At 36.5% G+C, this 22,743-nt stretch overlaps 1 pseudogene; it reads left to right on the forward strand.

Moving 5' to 3' along the window:
* Positions 1–8,424: 8,424 nt before the first annotated feature.
* Positions 8,425–8,507, forward strand: LOC129780680 (U4 spliceosomal RNA; annotated as a pseudogene).
* The last annotated feature ends 14,236 nt before the right edge of the window (positions 8,508–22,743 follow it).

Consider the following 22,743-nt stretch of genomic DNA (forward strand, 5'->3'; position numbering starts at 1 on the left):
TGTTCCACAACAACGTTATAGAAATCAAATGAAAGATAGTTGATAACGTTAATTGGATTTTCTATCTTTGAAAAAACAGAAAGAAATCGATTGTAATGACCATGTAAATTATGCTTTAAAGAGATTTATATCCCATCCTCATGCGTTGATATTTTACGATTTTGAAGCATTTCAAAAATCGCCTAAAAATTTCGACTTTGCACTCTGTGCTTTATTTTTTTGACGTAGGACTACGTCTTTCATTTCAATACCGGGGTGTAAAACCAAAGTTTCGAACGCGAAAGCGTTACGCCGGAGACCGAGATTTTGAGCGTTAATAGCTCCTAAACAACTGAACGAAATGGTATGATAAACACTTCATTCGAAAGATAAAATGTCTACGCGTCATATACTTGTTACTTTTTCTTCCAAAAACTTGTTTCAATAGTCTTAAAATTGCTTTCAAAACAGGCTATTGAAATCACCAATTGGTATATAAGCGAGCGCCGCTCGTAAACCCACTCAGTTATGATTGAACAGCGATTGGAGCATGTTGTCGCTGTTGTTGTGAAGCTAATTTCGTTTATCATGAAAGCGCTGATGAACGGTGTCACCAAGAGCCTGTTTATGCACCTAAGGCCAGAAGGGAATCCATCAGGAGGAGAGTGATGCCACGGTTCCGCTTGAAACATCGGAGGAGCCGCCACATACACACATACACGCGCGGAATTCTCGTTGCCATCATCGTTACTGAAAAATAATCTGCCTGTTCCCCTGGGAATTGAAAAACACATTCATGTGAAAGAGTTTATTTTAATGTTTTCTATCAATATAACACTGCTACCAAATACATTTGGTTTTGTGATCTTTCAATCAATCGCAATTAATAGGAAAGCTTCTGAATATTTTTTTCCCCATCAGTGGAAAATTTTCGTATCCAATATTGGATGTATAACATGAAAAACGTGAAACATCATCGCGAAAATCAAGTCATTTTCGAGCGATTATTTGCTTTCTACTCATATAATGTTGCGACCAAATACATTTCGTTTTGGATTTTTTCAATCAAGTGCGATCAACGTAAGACCACGTCTTTCGGCAATTTATTAGAGGTGCAATGAATCTTTAGGAATTCCCGCTCTACGCGCACTGGCAAACAATGTTTACTCAACAATTTCTCAAACGAGAAATGGGTGTTGTGAGAAAGGATTAGCGAACGCGAAAACGACAAACGGGAGAAAGATATGTTTGGAGGTTGAAGGAAGTTGGCAGACAACTTCTTCATTCTATCATTCAAATAATGTGATTCATACCACTTCGTTTTGCCAGAAAGAGTTTCTTAATGCTCAAAGGAGGAATCGAGTCCTCTGAGGAAATTACCCAGCGCAAATTAGAGTCGACTATCGATTGCGGCATTCGTACACAAATAATTTTATAATGCAGTTTCACCAAAGTGATTTCTTCGGATATATTCACTACATCATGTCATGTATTTCATATTCTTCATTATGAAATCCATATCCATGGCACCTATCGGTATCGAATTATTATCGAAACCACGATTTTCGCTAAATGCTCCTTTCAGTTCGGCCTGTAAAAAACATGTCTGAACTCTAATCCATCAAATTTGGAGCTCTGAAAAAGGCCGTTGATTATATGCTAAGCTAATATAGCACGCTCTCCTCGGATACGATGGGCCAGCTGGAGTCCTTGAGCATGATGTGACGCGTTTTGCAGGGATAGCACATAAATTGGTATCTTCGAATAAGCCTCCTGCAGCGTCATAACCGCGGAATTTTGGAAGCGCAAGTCGGTTTTGAAGTCCTGAGCAATTCCAAGATCCAAATGCTGCAAAGGTAGCTTGCGGATCAGCAATTCGGTCGACCTATGATAGCCACGAATTTCACGCAATGTTCCCGGTCGATAGCGATGTGGCTGTTTCGAAAATGTTTCGTATCGCGAAAATTATATAATTTTCTATCGATTATTGCTCAGTTGCCGAAATTTTCATACTCAGAGAGTTCATTCTCCTCTAGTTTGCCATCCAAATCTCCATCGTAAACCACACCTTCTCTCGATTCAATCACGCACGAAAAGCATACCTAAATGATATGCTGGTGGTGAAACCCATTAATTTTTCGTGAGGCGTCGTGCACAAATTACGTAACGCTATAAGGGGGGAGGGGGTAGATGTTGCGTTACTTTTTGTTTATTAGAGATAGGAAATTGCGTTACGAAAGGGGGGGGGGTTCAAAATCCGGATTTTTGGCGTTACGTAATTTGTGCACGACGCCTGAGGACATCGACAAGACAACATCATTACTGAACGAGCTGAACAGCGAGGGATCGAGGTATTTTTGTTCCGACTGAAATGTGTTTCTCTAACACAGACTTTAAATCCAAGGAGCGTGGGAAAATCGGCATTGCAAATACATGAAAGTCGGGGGTATTTTTGTTCCGACTGAAATATTTTCCCCAACACAGACTTCAGAACCGAGATGTCTGAGGAAATTGGCATTGCAAATTCATGCAAGTAGGGGGCATTTTTGTCCCGACTGAAATGTGTTTGCCTAACACAGACTTCAAAACCAAGATGTCTGTGAAAATCGGCCCTGTAAATACATGTAAATTTCGAGTACTTTTGTACTCGCTTGCATTTGTACAAACTAGAATATGTTTCCTTAACACGGTCTCCTAAACTTAGGAACCTGGGAAAATAGTACAAACACTAGAGACGAATGAACTTTCATGTTTAAAGTCTCTATACTATAAAAAGTAGAAGTTGAAGTTGTTGATTCATGCAAGCCGGGGGTACTTCTGCACCCGCACTTTTTTTGCACTCCGAAAAGTGTTCTCCTAACAGGGATTACTAAAGCGGGTACGAACACAACGCTTTGGCTCGGTTATTGATGATTAGGCAAAATGTTGTTAACCATTTGTCGCGATAACGCCTTTTGATTAAACAATATGAGTTCGACGTACATGCCTGAAGTTAATCAAATCAAGCAAATTCTCGGTTCGAGAAGTACGTACACTTGAGAGATGCAAACTTCAGAAGGAAACGTAAAATAGAATAATCGTTTGATAATTCTTCCTTTCACATATTTTATCTTAGGCATCACACCAAACGTAAAAGGACTGCCATTAAATTTACTTGTAACGAAAAACATTATCTATCACAATGCATGGATTGACATAACATGGCATTATACAATCTTTTTACTCACAAAGCAAATATATTGAATTCAATTCAATTCGGGGATTGTTTCCTTCCATCAAAAAATGAATCAATACAAATAAATGATTGCTTAGCTAAGGTAGTCCCACGTCAACCTTGCGGTTATGTCATAGATATAACCCACCCATTTTTTTGTTTTTCGAACGTCTATGTTGTCTGATAGAATCGGTTCCTTTCCGTTTCGACATACACTGAATTTCGAATCGTTCTGCGAAACCGAGTGCCCTCCTGGCGCTTCAAATCGGTGTGTATTTCGAATGAGAAGGCCGAATATCACAAATAAAAGGTTTTTGCTTCTGAATACGCAAAGAAAAAAATATGATGCGTGAAATAGAAATCATAAAGTTTGGTGATGTGACATTGCAGCATATCTGTGTTTGAACTAGAACAGCTTTGTTCGCACGCAAATTATAGATTTCGGACACATGTAGAACTAAAAACTCATTTGTGTTAATTTTAGATTTGCACGTTAAACTTGACACAACGCAGAATAATTACTGTCTATGGACAGAAGAGATGTTTTGTCTGGTTTAACAAATGTATAAATATGAAACCGGTTCCATTTCATTGAAAATACAGGCCGGACTCGATTATATGTGATTCGATTATATACAATTTTGGACTCGGTTTATATACAGTTTGAAAAATATATTTTTTTTATATTACAAATATGTAACCTTTCAACGTTAAAGTGAAATTTAAGTAGTATATGTACAGTGGGGTAAAAATCGTGATTTTTGAAGATTTTGCTTGAATTTTTACCAGGAAAAACAATTCCTGGTAAACAAACAAACATCGATATTGCAGAAAAATTAAGAAAGATTTAAGTTGGGTGTCAAAGAACAAATTATAGACCGGTTAGAGAGCTTCAATTTAATTGATAGAAACAATCAAGTTCATTATGAATTTGAAGAATAAAATTAATAATAACACGTTAAAAGTTACTAACTTTAAAGTTTTCACTCCCGAAATGTTATTTAAATCAACTAATTTAGATATTCCACTACTATACTGCCGTAGAACGCAAAGTTGTTCCATGTTCCAAAATCAGCAACTGAGAAAAACGCAATCAAAGTTATCTCGCATATTTGTGATCTGCAACATCTTTGCAGAATATAAATCACATTGTTATTAGGCATTCGCTAACAAGGTGTACACGTGTTCTGTTAAACTTTTTCTAATTTGTTTGAGAATTAGTTCGTTCTTCCAATCCAGAAAAGAGCGCATTAGGCCTGCTGAAAGTGTGACATGAAATTTTTGTACTTGAACCGACTTATTCGATATGGATCTACAAAAATACATGGTGGGACAGTTATGAATAGAATATTAACATGGGACAGTTGAGCTTGATGTTGTTTTTTGATAATTGGGAATAAACTATATTTTTTTTGTGTTTTAGCGTAAGATTATGCGTAAAAACAACGTTTTATGAAAAAAAGCGAAAATCGTAAAAAAGTTACAGGAGGGTTGTTTCTTAGACACGACCGCATAGTTGACGTAGGATTCCGTTAGGCTATCTGTTGATTTTGGATATGTTTGAAGAATTACATAATTAAACTCTTTGACCCTGTAAAGGGCCGTTTTGTTCGGTTGTTGGATATTGTTTGTTCACTCCACCAGTGTTTACCGAGTGATGATGACAGAATGATGGTAAACACTCATTGGATGGTGCGTATCAGATAAAAGATACCGAAGTGGAACGAGATATGGTGAAAACCGTCCTCTGTGATCCTAGACGAGATGTCTCCTATATTATGTATGGATGAAATAAAGAGAAAAAAACTCACCAATGTAATATAAAATAATTACTAATACCGAACACAATTATCAATTTTTTCTCATCAGTAAAAACATTTTACTTTAATATAGAGAAAACATAATTGAAATGGAAAAGGTAATTTCCTTCTATAACTTTTACTTTCTGAGTGTTTATTCCACCCAAATGCGAATTTTAATTGGACTAACAGCACCAAATACTATATGTAGAGCATATGGAAAATAACTTTTTCTAATATTTCTTCACTTTTCCAATTTTTCTCGCCGTATAAACTTTCCTTGGGTGAAAATGAACACAACAAAACAGAGAGCTTGAACCCAACGACCCGTTCTCGAGCGGGAACACACCTTGGTTTTTATTTATGAAAATTAGAATAAATCGTTTCATATATCAAGTCGTTTTTAACACAACTGCTACCATATATAATTTTACACTCACACTTGTGCTAAATTTTTCACAATACACGATCGGTAATTGATATGAAATTTCACGAAGCTACCAACATTAATGTTCCAAATTTAAATTTTATTTGCTAGAATTATTCGTATCACTCACCTTGCAATATAAAAATGCCGCCGTCTTGCATATATTTGCAATGCCGATTTCCCCTGGGCACCTTGGTTTTGATGTCTCTGTTAGGCACCCCCCGCCTGTGTCGTCAATTTCGACCAATCATAAGTGGGTATTTCCGTTAGGATAGGGGTTGAGATTTTTCATTTGATCGATAGTTAGTTTCATGACATATATTATTTTCTTCAATATAAAAAATTGTTACAGAGTGCCGAAATCGATTGACGCAAAATTTTTATCAATCTATCATGAAATGACTGAGCAACTTTCACGATGTGCTCGATTTCCGATTTTCAATCTGTACCCCAATATGTTCACGAAAGACGTAATCCTACGTCAAAAGTAACATGGGACAACTGTGCGTAGAACGGCAGTATATCTTATACTAAATTTTCTCATCTTCAAAATGGAAGCAACAGAATCGCCTTCTGTAGCGTAATTTTTAATGTAGAGCCAGTTTGAGGTAACAGAGTCCGAAACAGAAAAAAAAGTTCTATAACTCTCTCATTGTTGAAATTCGAACATATGCGTAGCAGGATTTTTTTTCATAAAATATGATCATCTATCACTCCCTGAGAGGTTTAGGATAAATTTATTTTTTTGACGTGGGACTACGTCTAACCGGAATATATGGGGGGTAAAATGAGAACCTGAACACAGAACATGCAGGAAAAAATGAAAGATTTCGAATGCTTATAACTCGAACATTTCTGACTGGATCGGAAAGTTGTTTGCATCAGTTGATAGGGAATATTTCTACGCATCTATCGCAATCAATGAAATGTTATTTTTCATTAGATAAACAATTGAATAACTGTAAAATGTTAAGCTTTTTCTAAACGCCATAACTGCTTCGTTTTGATTGGCCCGATTTACGGTTTCCCCAACACAGCCATCATAACCAAGCAGCCTTGGGGAAATCGGAATTGCAAATACATGGGGATTTTTGTTCTCACCGTAATGTGTTCCCTAACACAGACTTCTGAACCAAGCAGTGTTGGAGACCTCAAATCTCTGACCTCATAACCATGGAGCGTGGGTAAAATTGGCATTGCAAATTCATGCAGGTCGGGGGCATTTTTCTTCCGACTGAATTGTGTTTCCCTAGCACAGACTGTAAATCCAAGGAGTGTGAAGAAATTAGCATTGCAAATTCAATTTTTGTTCCGGCTGAAATGTGTTTCCTCAACACAAAACTTCAGGACCAAGGTGTCTGGGGAAATTTGCATTGCAAATTAATGCAGGCCGGGGTAATTTTTTTTTCCGACAGAAATGTGTTTGCCTAACACAGACTTCAAAACCAAGGTGTCTGGGGAAATCGGCCTTGCAAATAAATGCAAACTACGAGTAGTTTTGTACTCACTTGCTTTTGTGCAGACTAGTTTTCGTTCTTTATCGTATTTTTTTTTCGTTAGGGTGACCATTTCCATTTTAGTATCGTCCGAATAATTCAGTTTTTCCAAAAATTACTTTCTTTAAAAATTCATAACTTTTGAACCGATTTAGATGATCGACATATCAAATTAAAGTCAATGAACTAGCCTTTCATAAAAAAAAACTTGCAAAAAAGATGGATTTTATTTTCGTAATTATTGATTCTAATAGTTTTTAATTGTTTTCATGGCTTTGGACTAGAGGGCGCTATATGTTTTTATATTTTTTCTTCAAGCTGAGGTCGTTTTTTATTGTTTTTCAAATTGTTTTTTCGTGCCATCTGTTAATTTTGAAAAAATATATCTCAAAAACGAAAACATAGCATCTTTGATATCGAGATATGTTATTGAAAAAATCCTCAGCTTTCAAGAAAAAATATAAAAATATATAGCGCCCTCTAGTCTAAAGCCATGAAAACAATAAAAAACGACTACAATCAAAAATTACGAAAAAAAAAATTTTTGCAAGTTCAATATTTTTTCATGAAAGGCTAGCTTATTGGATTCAAATAGGTATATCGATCATCTAAATCGGTTCGGTAGTCCAAATATTATGAATTTTTGAAAAAAAGTTATTATTGGGAAAAAGTGAAAAAAAATTATTTTCGGACCATCCTAAAATAAAAATGGGCACCCTAGTAAAAAAAAAATAAAATATACGGGTCTAGTGTTTTGCAATAAAGAACAAAATTACCACTTTTGTCGAAAATCTGAGAACCACTATATCGGTTTGGCATGGAATGGCTGAGAATATGTTCCCTTAACACGGTGTTCTAAATTTAGGAACCTGTTAAAATCGTGCATACATTAGAGGCGAATGAACTTTCAAGTTTAAAGCCTCTATAGTATAAAAAGTAGAAGTTATGCAAGCCAGGGGTACTTCTGCACATGCAAGTTTTTTTTGCACTTCGAAAAGTGTTTTCCTAACATGGATTACAAAAGCGTATACGAAAACAACGCTTTGGCTTGGTTATTCAAGATTGCATTGAAGGATATGTCACCATATCTTCTGCTCACTGAATTTGTACGCATAACATTTGATGACTAAGCGAAATGTTGATAATCATTTGCTGCGATAACGCTTATTGAGTAAACAATATGCGTTCGATGTGCATGTCAAAATCGAAACTGAGCGCCTGAAGTTCATCAAATCAAGCAAATTCGCGGTTCGAGAAGTACGTACACTTGAGAGATGCAAACTTCAGAGGGAAATAATCGTTTGATAATTTTTCCGTTCACATATTTTGTCCTAGGCATCATACCAAACGTAAAAGAACTATCATTAAATTTACTTGTAACGACGAACATAAACTATCACCATGCATGAATTGACCTTACATGTCATTTATTCAATCTCTTTACTCACAAAGCAAATATATTGAATTCAATTGAATTCGGAAATTGTTTCGTTCAATCAGAAATTTACTAGCTTTGCGCAGTGGCGATATCGTAACCAATGAGGTTTTACCGAGGTGCGATTATTGCTAGTTGAAAAAAAGATCCGAAATTTAATCAATACAAAAACTTAATGCTAAGCTAAGGTAGTTCCACGTCAACTTTGCGGTTATATCATAGATATAACCCACCCATTTTTCATGAAAGAAAGGTGTTTTCTGACTTCAAGGGGATGAATAAAAAATTTAATTCTTCTCTTATATTGAAAAAACAAAACATAAAAAACGAATTAAAAATTTTTTTTTTGACTCGATTATGTACAGGATTCGATTATATACAGTGAAACGCCCTGTCCGCCCTGTACATGTTTACTGTTCTCATTGAAAATAATGGCTATCGGAAATTACATATTTTTCTTATCTGTCTGGCAATTAATGAATACCTAGCCAAAAAAAATGCTTTGTGTTTTGGAAAAAAACCGATCACCGAGCCGTTTATTCGAATTTTGATATGACTTGGAGCGCTGCTAAGTGAGGTGATAATCGAAAAGAACCAAGTCTGGTGAAGGAGCCGCAAGCGGTAGTTGGTCCCAATTGAGTAGCTCAACTAGTGCCCCGGAGGATCTTGTCCGATGAGACGGGACATTGTAATCACTTTTCTGATATTCTGCTCGTTTTTGGAACAGAGCACGGTTCAATTCGATCCATTTTCTTCGATAACCTCCCATATCAATACGATTATCGAGAGCATGTTCGCTGTAGGCTTCCACAAATCTTCTATGCGAGCCTGAAGTGGATTTTGTTAGCTTATAGCGAAAAATTGTCCGCAGATCGTAATTTGTAGGCTCAAAATCCACACTTTTTATCACCAAAAAAATTTGGATATTGCTGACAGATTTAGAAAACATAAAACATAACGATCTATATGGCTTTTGTCCTCTCACATCAGCATATATAACTATTAATTTGTGAATTACGGTTCCATATATCTATTCACTTGGTTTCTGTGGCAGTTATTTACTTTCCCATCATAAACACAGCTCTTTGACTAGGGAACTAGGGATAATCGACAATAATATGTCGATAAATTATTTTGCTTCAGCAGGCTTGTTTTATGATAAGCTGCACAAATGTCAACAAATGTGCGATACAAGGACAATGTTTTTAGTTCTAGAATAAAACTTCCCTGCAGGAAAACAGGGAAACAGGGAAACAGGAAAGTATGATTGAATTCTCCCATAAATATTTTGCACAAATTATGCCATGAATGGTATTTTTGCTCAAAGCATGCCAAACTTTCGCATCAGCTAAAAGCAATAGCCGTTGCTTTCGTCTATTCACATAATTACATATTATTGCGAATGAATTTTTCTCTCTACAAAAATAAATTTACCGCAATTCATTCCGCAGCATCTGTTCCTCGTGAAGTTGGGGAGTGAGCGAATGGAAAAATAAAACTTTCGCCGTAATGCAGTAAATGCGGCTATGAAGAAGTCCCAAATGAATTTCCTCACCATTTTTTTTTGTTCACAAATCCTCATTAAATGAAAAGATTTAAAATACTCCAGGGAATGTTCGGAGCATTGCAGCATTATTTGCCACATTTCACGAACTTATCTTGGGTACGATCTTCAATTAATATTACTCCTGAGTGGTCCTGTCAATCCATAATAATCCATAGAGTAATTTTTTAAATACACGCTATTTCTGTGTGTCTCACAATCTCTTAGTGGCTTACTTCTTATCTTCATTCTCAAGCGATAAATGTTAGTAATGGATGGTATCATGCTTTTGGGAACCAATTGCCATGCTTACCTCCAGTGGAGGGATTTCGTCCCAACTCGTCTTTTTAATTGGCCTCTCAGAATTGATTAAAACATTGTTAATGTGGATATATTAGAAGTAAGTATCTTTGTATATTCAATCTTTTCAAAATAGGTCTAGACTGTCTTCAAAAAATAGAAAACTTTTTTATAGATCGATATAACTTGAAATGATAACTCTTACAAAAATTTGTCCAATGATTGATTTAGAGAAACATTGAAATTTTTTAAAAATATATAGATGAATTTCATGCCAATACGACTGGCCGTTAGCAGCACCATCTCAGATACCAGTGAAAAGTTGTGAGTGTAAACAAATGGGTCTTTTAAGCAACTTTGCATACCTGACATATTCAAAACAGAATAGAAGTACTTTTTGAAAAAAGTCAAAAAAAAATTTTAGATTTTTTACAAAAAAAAATAACTCAAAAAGTATAATACCTACAAAATTCTGGTCAAGGGATGAAATGTAGGAATTTTGTTTATGTCTTCATAAAAAATACTAAACATTTAAAACAAAATTGCTGAAAATTAAAATTCAGTTTTTTCAAAAACGTTTTTTTTTAATTCTCATTAATTTCTGGAAAGCAATTTTGGATGGAAACTCCTGACAAAATATTGTTTTACTCATAACATTTTTGTGTGTGAATTCTCGCGTTTGACATGTTTTTGACACGTTTCTATATAGAAAAATTTAGCAGGCCATGTACATTGCGATAATTTATACAAACAAATTGTTACGAATTAAACTTTAATAGTAATTTTTTAAAGAAAAACATGAAAAAGTTGTTGTTAGAAAAACTCTTTTCCTGTAAAAGTGTATGGCGACTTGCTGGAAATTGTAACGGCTATTTATATCTCTACTTTTTCAGAATTTAAAAACAAACATGTTTTGGAAAAAAAATTATTTTAATTTTCTAAATTTTTTTTAGTGATTTTTTTCAATGAATAATTTCCTACATTTCATTATTTGACTAAAATTTTGTAAGTCTGATAGATTTTTTGTGAGTTTTTTTTAATTTTTGATTTTTTTGAACATTTGTTTCCAAAAATCTTAATTTAAAAACTACAAGATCTCAAAATGTTGATCAAAGAAGGGATTGTAGAAAATCATTAAGGGTTCCATTAAAAAAAACATCGAACAAATTGAAAAAAATATTTTGAAAATAAATTAAAATTCATTTATCTCGAAAACATGTGTTTTGAAAATTCTAAAAAAATAGATCTTACAATTCCCAACGAGTTACCCATACATACCATTGCACTTTTACACGCAAAAAATCTTCTAACAACTACTTTTTCATGTCTTCTTTGAAAAATTGCTATTAATGTTAAACACGTAACTCGTGTATAAATTATCGCGATGAACATGTTCCGAAAACTTTTTTTCTATTTAGAAACATGCCAAGAACATGTCAAAGTGAGAATTTACACACAAAAATGTTAGAAGTAGAACTTTTTTTTTAAATCAAAACTTTGAACGTTTTGAGGCACCCCTAAATCATGTCCGATTGAGCTGAAATTTTGCAATTTTTTAAACAAAATGTACAGGGTCGGTTTTTTAAATTTGACATGACCACTTTCGCTGCCACCCTAATGTATATATATATATATATATATATATATATATATATATATATATATATTTTATATATAAATTCGTTTATTTTTACAGGCTCAGTTACATAAGTTTAAAGGAGCCGAAATCTTAAATATATTTTTAAAACTATATATATGAACAATTTTCTTAAATCTATGGTTAGTAATGTGGGAAACCGATTACTCGCGGTGGACCCGAGATTAGAAGGGTGACATATTTTTCTCAGGAAAAGGATGGGGTATAAGGAAATTATTACAAGGTTGATAATCACACACACTCAATTCTTAAATCTATTCGTACATCTATTGTGAATTTACATTTCATTCTCCTGTTTATAGCAAGTGGACCAATTACTCACAAAGGAAGAAATGGAGGGTATAAGGATATAAGGATAATCACACACGAACATCGATAGATTTAAGGAAAACATATATTTGGGACATGTAATCAAGGTCTAACCGAGCCAACACATCTCTCACCGGCACATTGGACTGCCTTCCTCTAGCCCGAAGGGAGTTCTCTAAATTCGATCTGGCAACAAGATACACCTCACACGACCAAACAACGTGTTCGATGGTAACCTCGGCCACAAACGCAGATATTGCTGCCGGCCAAACTGAAACGAAAGAGTAGTGCGTCTAACGAACAGTGATTGGACATGAGTCGGGAGAAGGTGCGAATAAAGTCCCGACTCAAGTCCAGACTTTTGAACCATGGTTTGAGGCTAACCTTAGGGATAATCGAGTGAAGCCACCGGCCCAATTCATCTTCGTTCCATTTGCGTTGCCAGTTAGCGATGGTATTTTTACGGACTAAAGAGAAAAATTCAGTGAAAGCGATTTGACGCTGATAAATATCGCCTTCAATCGCACCTACCTTTGCTAATGAGTCAGCCCTCTCATTACCCGGAATTAAGCAATGAGAAGGGACCCACACAAAGGTAATGACATAACAGCGTCTGGATAAAGCACTCAAAATTTCTCGTATTCTCTCAAGGAAGTACGGCGAGTGTTTTTCCGGCCTCACTGAACGGATAGCTTCGACGGAGCTAAGACTATCCGATACAATGTAATAGTGTTCAACAGGTCGTGAGGCGACGCTGTCCAGCGCCCAGTGTATCGCTGCCAATTCAGCAATAAACACAGAGCAAGGAAACTGAAGACTATGGGAGGTGCTGAAAATTTTGTTGAACACTCCAAATCCTGTGAACTCGTTTATAGTGGACCCATCAGTAAAGTACATATTATCACAATTGATATCCCCATACTTTGCATCGAAGATCGTTGGAGCGATCCTCGATCGTTGATAATCTGAATATTCATGGATATCTTGCTTCATGGACAGATCAAAATGTACAGAGGAATTGATGTAGTCAGGGAAACAAACACGGTTGGGAATATACGAAGAAGGATCAACCTGCATGGAGATGAATTCATGATATGGGCTCATGAATCCAGAGTGATAATTTAGCTCGATAAGCTGCTCAAAATTTCCGATCACCAATGGGTTCATAACCTTACACCGGATGAAGAACCGAAGAGATAATAATTTGAAGCGATCTTTTAGTGGGAGTACGCCTGCTAAAACCTCGAGACTCATGGTATGCGTTGAGGGCATACATCCCAACGCGATACGGAGACAAAGATACTGAATTCGCTCGAGTTTAATGAGGTGTGTTTTGGCAGCTGATTGAAAACAGGAACTGCCATACTCCATCACTGAGAGAATAGTTGTTCGATACAACATTATAAGATCTTCGGGATGGGCTCCCCACCAGGTGCCGGTAATTGTACGGAGAACGTTTATTCTTTGTTGACATTTTTTACTCAGATACCTAATATGGGCCCCTCAAGTACATCTGGAGTCGAACCAAACCCCAAGATACTTGAATGACATAGCATGAGTGATCGGTTTACCCAAAAGTTGAAGCTTTGGTTTTGCTGGTCTATGCTTCCTAGAAAAAACCACCATCTCTGTTTTCTCCGTGGAGAATTCGATCCCTAGCCCAATGGCCCAGGTAGAAAAATTGTTCAAAGTATCTTGTAAGGGTTCTTGTAGGTCGGATTATGTTGATCCTACGACAGAGACCACTCCATCATCTGCAAGTTGTCTTAGGCTGCAATTTTGTGTAAGGCAATTGTCGATGTCGCTTACATAGAAGTTGTACAAAAGGGGGCTTAAACATGAGCCCTGGGGGAGACCCATGTAAGAGACCCGACATACTGTCGAATCTCCGTGAGAAAAGTTCAAATGCTTCTCACAAAGCAAGTTATATAACATATTATTCAATAGAGGCGGTAGACCCCGAGAGTGTAATTTGTCTGACAAAACCTCTATAGAAACAGAATCGAAGTCCCCCTTTATGTCCAAGAATACTGAAGCCATTTGTTTTTATCCGGCGTAAGCCATTTGAATTTCTGAAGAAAACAACGCAAGACAATCATTCGTCCCCTTGCCCCTGCGGAACCCATATTGTGTATCTGAGAGTAGGCCATTCGTTTCAACCCATCGATCAAGGCGAAACAAGATCATTTTCTCCAACAATTTCCGTATACAAGACAGCATTGCTATTGGGCGGTAGGAATTGAAGTCGGACGCGGGTTTTCCGGGTTTTTGAATAGCTATAACTCGTACTTGTCTCCAATCATCTGGAACAATATTATTCTCCAGAAACCGATTGAATAAATTCAACAAGTGATGTTTCGCCACATCAGGGAGGTTTTTCAGCAAGTTGAACTTAATTCTATCCGATCCCGGAGCAGAATTGTTACATGAAAGGAGAGCAAGAGAGAATTCTACCATCGAAAACTCGGAATCAAGATCGCACCTATCTTGTGGTATATCTTGAACAATTTTTTGCACAGGAGCGGAATCAGGACAAACCTTCCGTGCAAAATTAAAAATCCATCGATGTGAATATTCTTCGCTTTCATTTGTTGAAGAGCGATTTCTCATGTTTCGAGCCACTTTCCATAATTTTTTCATTGACGTTTCTCGTGACAAACCTCCCACGAAATTTCGCCAATAAGCACGTTTTTTCCCTTTGATCAAGTTTTTAAATTGATTTTCAATACGATTGAAAGTTTTCAATGGTTCCACGTTTTCGAAAAGCTTTGAATGCGTTCGATTTATCCTGATAAAGCTTGGAACATTGGCTATCCCACCATGGATTGGGAGGCCTTCGACGAATAGTGGAACCTGGGATGGGTTTCGTTTGAGCGCGAACCGCGCGACTCCCTAATGTATATGTTGAATGTATTTCTATGAAGTAATGCAGTAAACTCAAATGTACCAATCACTCCGTCGCTTAAATATGATAGAAATCAAAATATTATATAATTTTCTACGTTGCCCAAAGAACAGCGAGGCGAAATGATAGTCACCAAGACTTAACTGCATACCAAACTTTTCCGGACGCGATTCCTTTTCATTACTTGTGTACTGAGGTTTGTGACGCGACGTGAAAATATTCACACGAACAATTTCTCCACGCATTTATCCTCTTATCATCCCTTAGAAGGACGCCCCCATATCATCTCGGGGTCAGCTTTTCTGAAAACCGAAGCGAACGAGAAACTGGAATCGACAGAAGAATATAAAACGGTTGGAAGCTGGTGGAACATCCGATCGTCCAGGAAGCCACGAGCCGGTGGGAAGGGCCACAGGGTGAACAAAAAGAACGTTAAGGACCAGTTTTCAAAACAACCGGATAATAGAGCGATATATAATACAGAAAAAAATGAGGCATAAATTTCTCCATAACTCAAGGACTAAGCCAAATTTGGCATGTAGAGGTTTTAGAGGGCAATAAATGTTTCTATGGTGGTTTGACACTCCTCCCCCTCTGTAAAGAGGAGGGACTGAATGATTACAGAACTAATCAAGCAAATGGAATCAAACTTGGCATATAAAGGTTTCAGGGATCGATAAACGTTTCTATGGTGGTTCGACACTCCTCGCTCCCATTAGAGGGAGGCTACCAAACAAATGAAACACAAATTTCTGCATAACTCGTGAACCAATCAAGCAAATCGAGCCAAATTTGGCATGTGGAGGTTTAGGGGGCACAAAACATGTCTATGGTGTTTTGACATTCCTCACCCTAAAATAACCAAAATCAAAAATAAAATCGTGGGACATATGATGAAGTCGCTAATTGTGGATAATGGAAATCCAACGTGCCCCACGATTTTATTTCAGTCTTATCAATGCCCTAGACTAATGAAGGAGATGTGTGATAACTGCTAACTGCTACTTGCCTAATTATTTTCCAGCTTTAAGTACATTATTATGTTTAATCACAATTAAACCGTTTAACACAAAAAGTTTTTTTTACTTATTTTATTTTCTAGTTTTTAGTACATTATCTGTTTCATTAGAATATTTCTCTACAATAAAACCATTGTACTGTATTCTATCAATCAAATAATTTCATTTGATACCGATGTTGAGTGGATTGCAGAAAATACATAGTGTATTCTCCACGTCGCTCGTTTGATACACATATCTCAATCATCCTTTTTTTCAGATGATATGGAATCAGCTATTTTGTAGCGGCGGCCAAATTGGATTTCTCAAGATAAGCAGTTTTAAAATGACAGCAGAGTTAAAGGTGTTTTATAAATTCGGTCAGTTCCTATTGGTCAAATTTCTATTTGTATGTCTGTAGGGTTATTAACAACCCTACAGACATACAAACATACATACAAACAGTTCAAGCTAAATAAAACTGTTTAGTAAAGTAATTTGCTATTTTGTGATTGCGGCCATCTTGGGTTTGGATTTTTCATGATCTGCTGTGATCTACTATTCAAGCCCTTTCATTTGATACCCATATTAATTGGGATTTGAGAAAATATGTAGCCCGCCATTTGGTAGTGGCAGCCATCTTGGATTTGCATTTTTCATGAATAACTGTGTACTACTAGTCAAGCACTTTCATTTGATACCCATGTTGATGGGGTTTAGGAAAACCCATATCGATGAAAATTTGAAATTGAAAAAATATGTGATCCGCCATTTTGTAGTGGCCGCCATCTTGAATTTTCAAGATCATGAAATACGCAGTTTTATAATGACTACAGAGATAAAGGTGTGTTCCAAATTTCAGATCAATCGGTCAACAGAAAGGGGGTCAAATTTCTATTAATGTAGGTCAGCGCTACAGACAAACACGTTACAACGTTACAAACATACAAACATACAAACAGATTACAGGGCAAGCTAAATAAAACCATTTAAAAAGTAAGGGGATGTATCTAGAAATACAATGATGAAAATTATTCTTTTATAAATTAATAAACGCCCAAACAGGCTGACCCATCAATTCATCGATTATCGATTCACACATAAATTCAATGCGCAATTCGATTACGATTACATAAATAATGAATAATGTTCTTTTACATCTAGCTTATTATGGGGATTAAACTACATTCAAACCGTTTTTAGTGCGAACCTCTTTTGTGCAACTGTTTCGGTGCAATTATTTTTGTGCGGTATATGAAAATCATCAAGATTTGAGTTATTTTCTACGTGGATTTTTTAATGCTGTCCCCATCCATCGCATAAAAAAATGTTTTTGCTTCAAAATTCTGCAGCAAAAACTATTTTTAGAGCTACTCGTTTAGTACAATTTTTTACACGTTTTTTATGTTAGGTTTCTACCTCTCCCACGAAAACAAGTTTACCTGTATTCATAATGAATCTTTTGGTAAAAAAAAAAACCATAAACCATTTTCTACCGATGTTCCGTTGAATGTTAGCCATTACAGAGTTTTTGGGTCAAACACAAAATCAACAGATTAATATCGCCCATGCTTTGTACAAACGAAACACTTGACGAAACAGAAACGATAGATGTCTCATTCTCAATTTTGTAAAGTTATCATAAGTGGGGTTTTGGTAAAGCGAAGGTGGGGATTTCAAACTAGTGATATATTTCATACATTTTTCCATTAGACGGAAATATAAACAACAACTGCAATTGGTGCAGATATGGTGCAATTATTACTCTCCCCTAAGTGCGATTGTACTGAAATTATGCATAGGTTTTTTTTCGAGGTGGTGATCATTTTTTATGGAGTAACGATTTGAAATTCGAGATGACCATTTTCATTGGCACCCCAATTTATACAGTCAATCGCAAAATTAAGTATACATCCTATGTTGGTTTGTTATTTTTGAGTTTTTGGGGTTGAAAAGTGAATAGTTAAAAGCGCCTCATTTTCATGGTAAAATTTATCCTTTTTACTCTCATGTAATGATAAGAAAAAAAAAATAAAATGGTCACATTTCTACTTCATGTTTATAAAACAAACAAAAAATCTTTAATTCAGATGTTTCAAAATTGAGTGTACAGTTCAAGTTTTTCTTAAAAAGAAAATCGAAGTCAGTTCAGAAATGTGAACAGATAAAAAAAATCAATCTCCTAGTATTTGGTATGGACTCCTTTGGCATCCAGCGCTGTCTGCAAGCACCGAGGCGAGATTTTTGGTCACTGTAATATATGTTTAGGAGGTACGTTGAAAAAGATTTGAAGACACGAGGGTTAATACAAAACGTAGCGATAATGTTTTTCAACGTAACTCCTAAACATATAGTTTTACCATAATGATGTGTTCAATCAATCGGTCGGAAAAGTTGTTGAAAATTATAAGCAAATTCATAAAATCTCAATAACATGGCGGTATAATACGACAAACATATTCAAAGAACCTATTTACTCTAAACACAATAAATTAGAAATATTTTTTTTAAATATCTCGAGAATGGCTGCGTTTAGAAGGAGATTGATAGAGAGCTTTTTTGTTTTAAATCCATTAGAATTCATTATTTGTGCCTAAAAATGATTGTTAACAATAGTTTCATCGACGGCGCCAGTGGTTGTGTGGTTAGCGTAACAGCCTCACAATCCGATCGGCCTGGGTTCAATCCCAGCTGGCGTCGTTGGGATTTTCTGAGGCGAAAAATCTCTGGTTACGTCTTCCTTCGGAAGGGAAGTAAAAGAAGTTGGCCCGGCTCATGAGTTGTTGAGTCTGATAGGTAGGAACAGGTGGAGTCGCCTCCCTGATGTCGGTGATTGGCACTAAAGTGGCGGAAATATGCCGACGTAAAACAAGCGAAGATAAAAAAAAAAAAAATAGTTTCATCATCTTGGACTCATTTTTCAAATTTTCTACATAACTTCTATTTTATATGAAAAAAATAAAAATTTAAAAAAATGATAAAAACAATAAATTAGAAATGTTTTTTTAAATATCTCGAGAATGGCTGCATTTAGAAGGAGATTGATAAAGAGGAGGTCAAATGACCCATTTTGAGCTGTTAGTCAAAACACTACTTTTCCTAAAACATACAGCGAATGTATTTTTCAGTGTTTACTCCTTTCTTGTTATTGTTTTTACTGAGAAATAAATGTAATCAATCCTAACTACCGCAAAGGGTCATTTGACTCGTGCGAACATTAATATGATATCAGAAAGATTTGTATGCGTGGTTGTGATACAAAGCCATTGCATTACACATTTTTGCTATTACTTTATATATTTTGTTGCATTTGGGAATGAATAGTGAATGATTAGAATCAATTGTATTGCGAGCTAACAGTAACCAGCCCAAGCTACAGTGCTATTTTGCGTGTCAAAAATTGTTATTGCATTATTTTGCTAATAATTATTATTCTAAAAATGTCGAAATATACAGGAGAAATAAAGTACGTCACGTTTCTTCACAAAACAATATAAATCGAGTCATTGTTCACTAACTATTCATAAAGGGTCACTTGACCCGCTGTGGTAGGAATAGGTATACATGAAACATCGGCAGATTTAGTGTTAAATCACATCAGGATTCATAATTTGTGGCTAAAAATGATTGAGCATTCAAAAATTCTAGGTTTCAAAAATTCATAAAAAAGTTCGTCAAAAATAGTTTTACCATTTTTTAAATTTTCTACATGAGTTCTAATTTATACGTAAAAATTGAACAAAAAATAAAAAATATTAATATTATTTTAGATATTGCAAATTAAAGTTATTTTGTGAATAAAAAAGGAGTACTATTTTTTTTTTCAGTGTATATTCTTTTTACGTTTTAACATCAATACTCTATAACTCTTTCTAAGACACTATTTCGATACGACTCATAGTTTTTGAGATATAAATTATCAAAGATTTCTCTTACTAAAATCGGCATTTTTAGTTCGATTTAATTTGGAATTGCACATTTGCTTGATTAGTTTTCGAGTTATGCAGGAATTTGTGTTTCATTTGTATGACAGCCCTCCCTTAGAGAGGAGGGAGGGATTTCGAACCATCATAAGAACCTTTCCCGGCTTCTAAAATCCCTACATACAAATCTTCACGCCAATCGGATCAGTAGTTTCTAAGTCCATAAGGATCAGAAAGACAGACGGACATCACTCCATTTTTATAAATATAGATTCTCTTATATAAGCAAAATGCTAAACATTGGAACAAAAAACACGTTCGTGACCGCCGATGATGAGCTCGACTCATTATTAGGGCAGATCCCAGATCCCAGGCACAAAAAAGCCCTTAAAAACGAACAGTACTAAAATGACATTAAGCATCAACATGACCCACTCGGGACTCGGAAATGGAAACTCCTATAAAAGAAGCAAATCGCAGCCAAAATGGTAATTTCTCGGTGGGATAATGCACGGACCGTTTAAGCAAAGTGATGGAGATGGCAATTTTATGATACGCTTCCGTGACGGTGCTTTTGGAGTGGCACTCGAGCAAAGGGGAGGTATTCCTTCATCCCTGCACTGCCCACTTAGAATGATGAAGCCATGAAAAATGACATCGCGCTGATGAGGAAGGACATTTCCGAGATATCTATCCAATTTGGATGTTTTTGTGAGAATTAATTTTTGTTTTGAGAAAATTAGAATAGAATAATCGGACACGAATAAAACTCCAACTCGCCATACCATACATTACAGAGTTACTCTTGTAACTTCAACAATCATTGAGTCGTTTTCCGAATTGGCAATCGATGATGGCGTTACCGAAGTTCATCCAATCCGAATGAACACATTGCGGTCGGAAAATTCACCACGATGACAAAACACCAACACAACCCGAATCAAATCCACCTCGAGCGCGAAAACCAAAATTCTCCTTCGCTCTGTCAATCTGATAACAGTGTGAGATTGGTGAAACTCTGAGCAAGGCACAGCATCCTGCCGGTTAGTTCATCTTGATCCTGTGAGCAGCTCGGATGTACTTTATTCACTACACTCGAAACTGGAGAAGCTCAGATTTCGTAATCCTTCCGGTGGCGTCCTCGGGCTTGCCTTCCCTCCTAGCGGCGTTTGCTGCATTTCAGGAGGGAAAAACTGAAATTGCTCAAGTGTTTGATTCCCACCTCGCGTGGGAAGATTCCATTCCATTCGAGATGCTCCAACCAAGGTTGAATTATGTTGGATAGAATCAACTAAGGCTCTAGGAATGCGAAGAGGTGATTCAGCGGGAGTATTAATGATAATTTTCGCAACAAACTTCAACTGGGACAAACAAATGTGCTTCTTCACCTTCTATGGAATCCTATAAATTTTGGGGAATCTTTTTGGAGTTCATTGTTTTAATGAGGGGAAATACCATACATGCTGTCTTCTTGTTGTTCGTCTCGTCTTTCTGCCTCTGATGTTGGCTAACGAAACTGCTTCCCCTACAAATCTATGTATTGCATGTATCCCGCGTGTTATAATGAACTGTGGATAAACTTAATATTTGTCATATCAATATCCAAAGCTTATGTGCACGCCAAATGTCCAAATTTAATGAACTGAAACGTTTCATAGTCGACAGTAAAATCGATATACTGTGTCTAAGTGAAACGTGGCTTACTGACAGAATAAATGAAAATGTATTCGCGATTGAGGGGTATGAACTAATACGAAACGATAGGAAATATAGTAGAGGAGGAGGTATTTGCATTTACTTCAGGAATAACATTAATTGTAATATAATTGATCAATCTGAATTTAGAGCCATAGATGATACCGATTTGACAGAATATTTGTTTCTCGACGTTTTCTTTAAACAGAACAAGTTTTTGCTTGGTATTTTCTAAAGGGTATGTCACATCAAATTGCATCACGGAAAAAACGCTGTAGAAATTTAATTTTTAGGAATTATGTCTTCAGCTTTCGCTTATAATCAGATAAGAGTGTATAGATCACGTTGGCCATGCTTCACTGTCAATTTTTCGTAAATTTGGAAAAATGTCGTCGAACGAAAAAGAGCGTCGTGAATTAATCCTGCGCACTCATTTCGAGAATCCGGAGTTGTCACATCGGGACATCGGTAAGATGCTGGGAATCGTCCAATCCACGGTCAGCAGAGTACTAAAACGATACTTCGAGAACCTAACCATCGACCGGAAGGTGAAGAACGGCAAAAATGGATGCTCCGTCAGTGAAAAAGATCACAAGCGCGTAGTTAAGCAGTTTAGACGTGATCCGAGAAGTTCGGTCCGGGATGTCGCCAATAAGCTGAATTTGTCAAGTTCATTCGTCCAGCGGACCAAGCAGCGGGAAGGCCTGCGTACATACAAGGTTCAGAAGGCTCCTAACCGCGACGGAAGGCAAAACATGGTGGGGAAGACGCGAGCCCGGAAGCTGTACGCCGAAATGCTGACGAAGCCGCATTGCCTGGTAATGGACGACGAAACCTACGTCAAAGCGGACTTTCGTCAGCTGCCGGGCCTGTTGTTCTTCTCCGCAGAGGACAAATTCAGCGTTCCGGAGGAGATTCGCAAGCAGAAACTATCCATGTTTACAAAGTACATGGTGTGGCAAGCGATCTGCTCTTGCGGAAAGCGGAGCGCCTCCTTCGTGATGACCGGCACGGTAAACGGGCAGGTTTACCTTAAGGAGTGCCTACAGAAGCGCTTACTACC

This window comes from Toxorhynchites rutilus, chromosome 3 (genome assembly GCF_029784135.1).
Source record: "Toxorhynchites rutilus septentrionalis strain SRP chromosome 3, ASM2978413v1, whole genome shotgun sequence".
In the NCBI taxonomy this organism is placed as follows: Eukaryota; Metazoa; Arthropoda; class Insecta; order Diptera; family Culicidae; genus Toxorhynchites; species Toxorhynchites rutilus.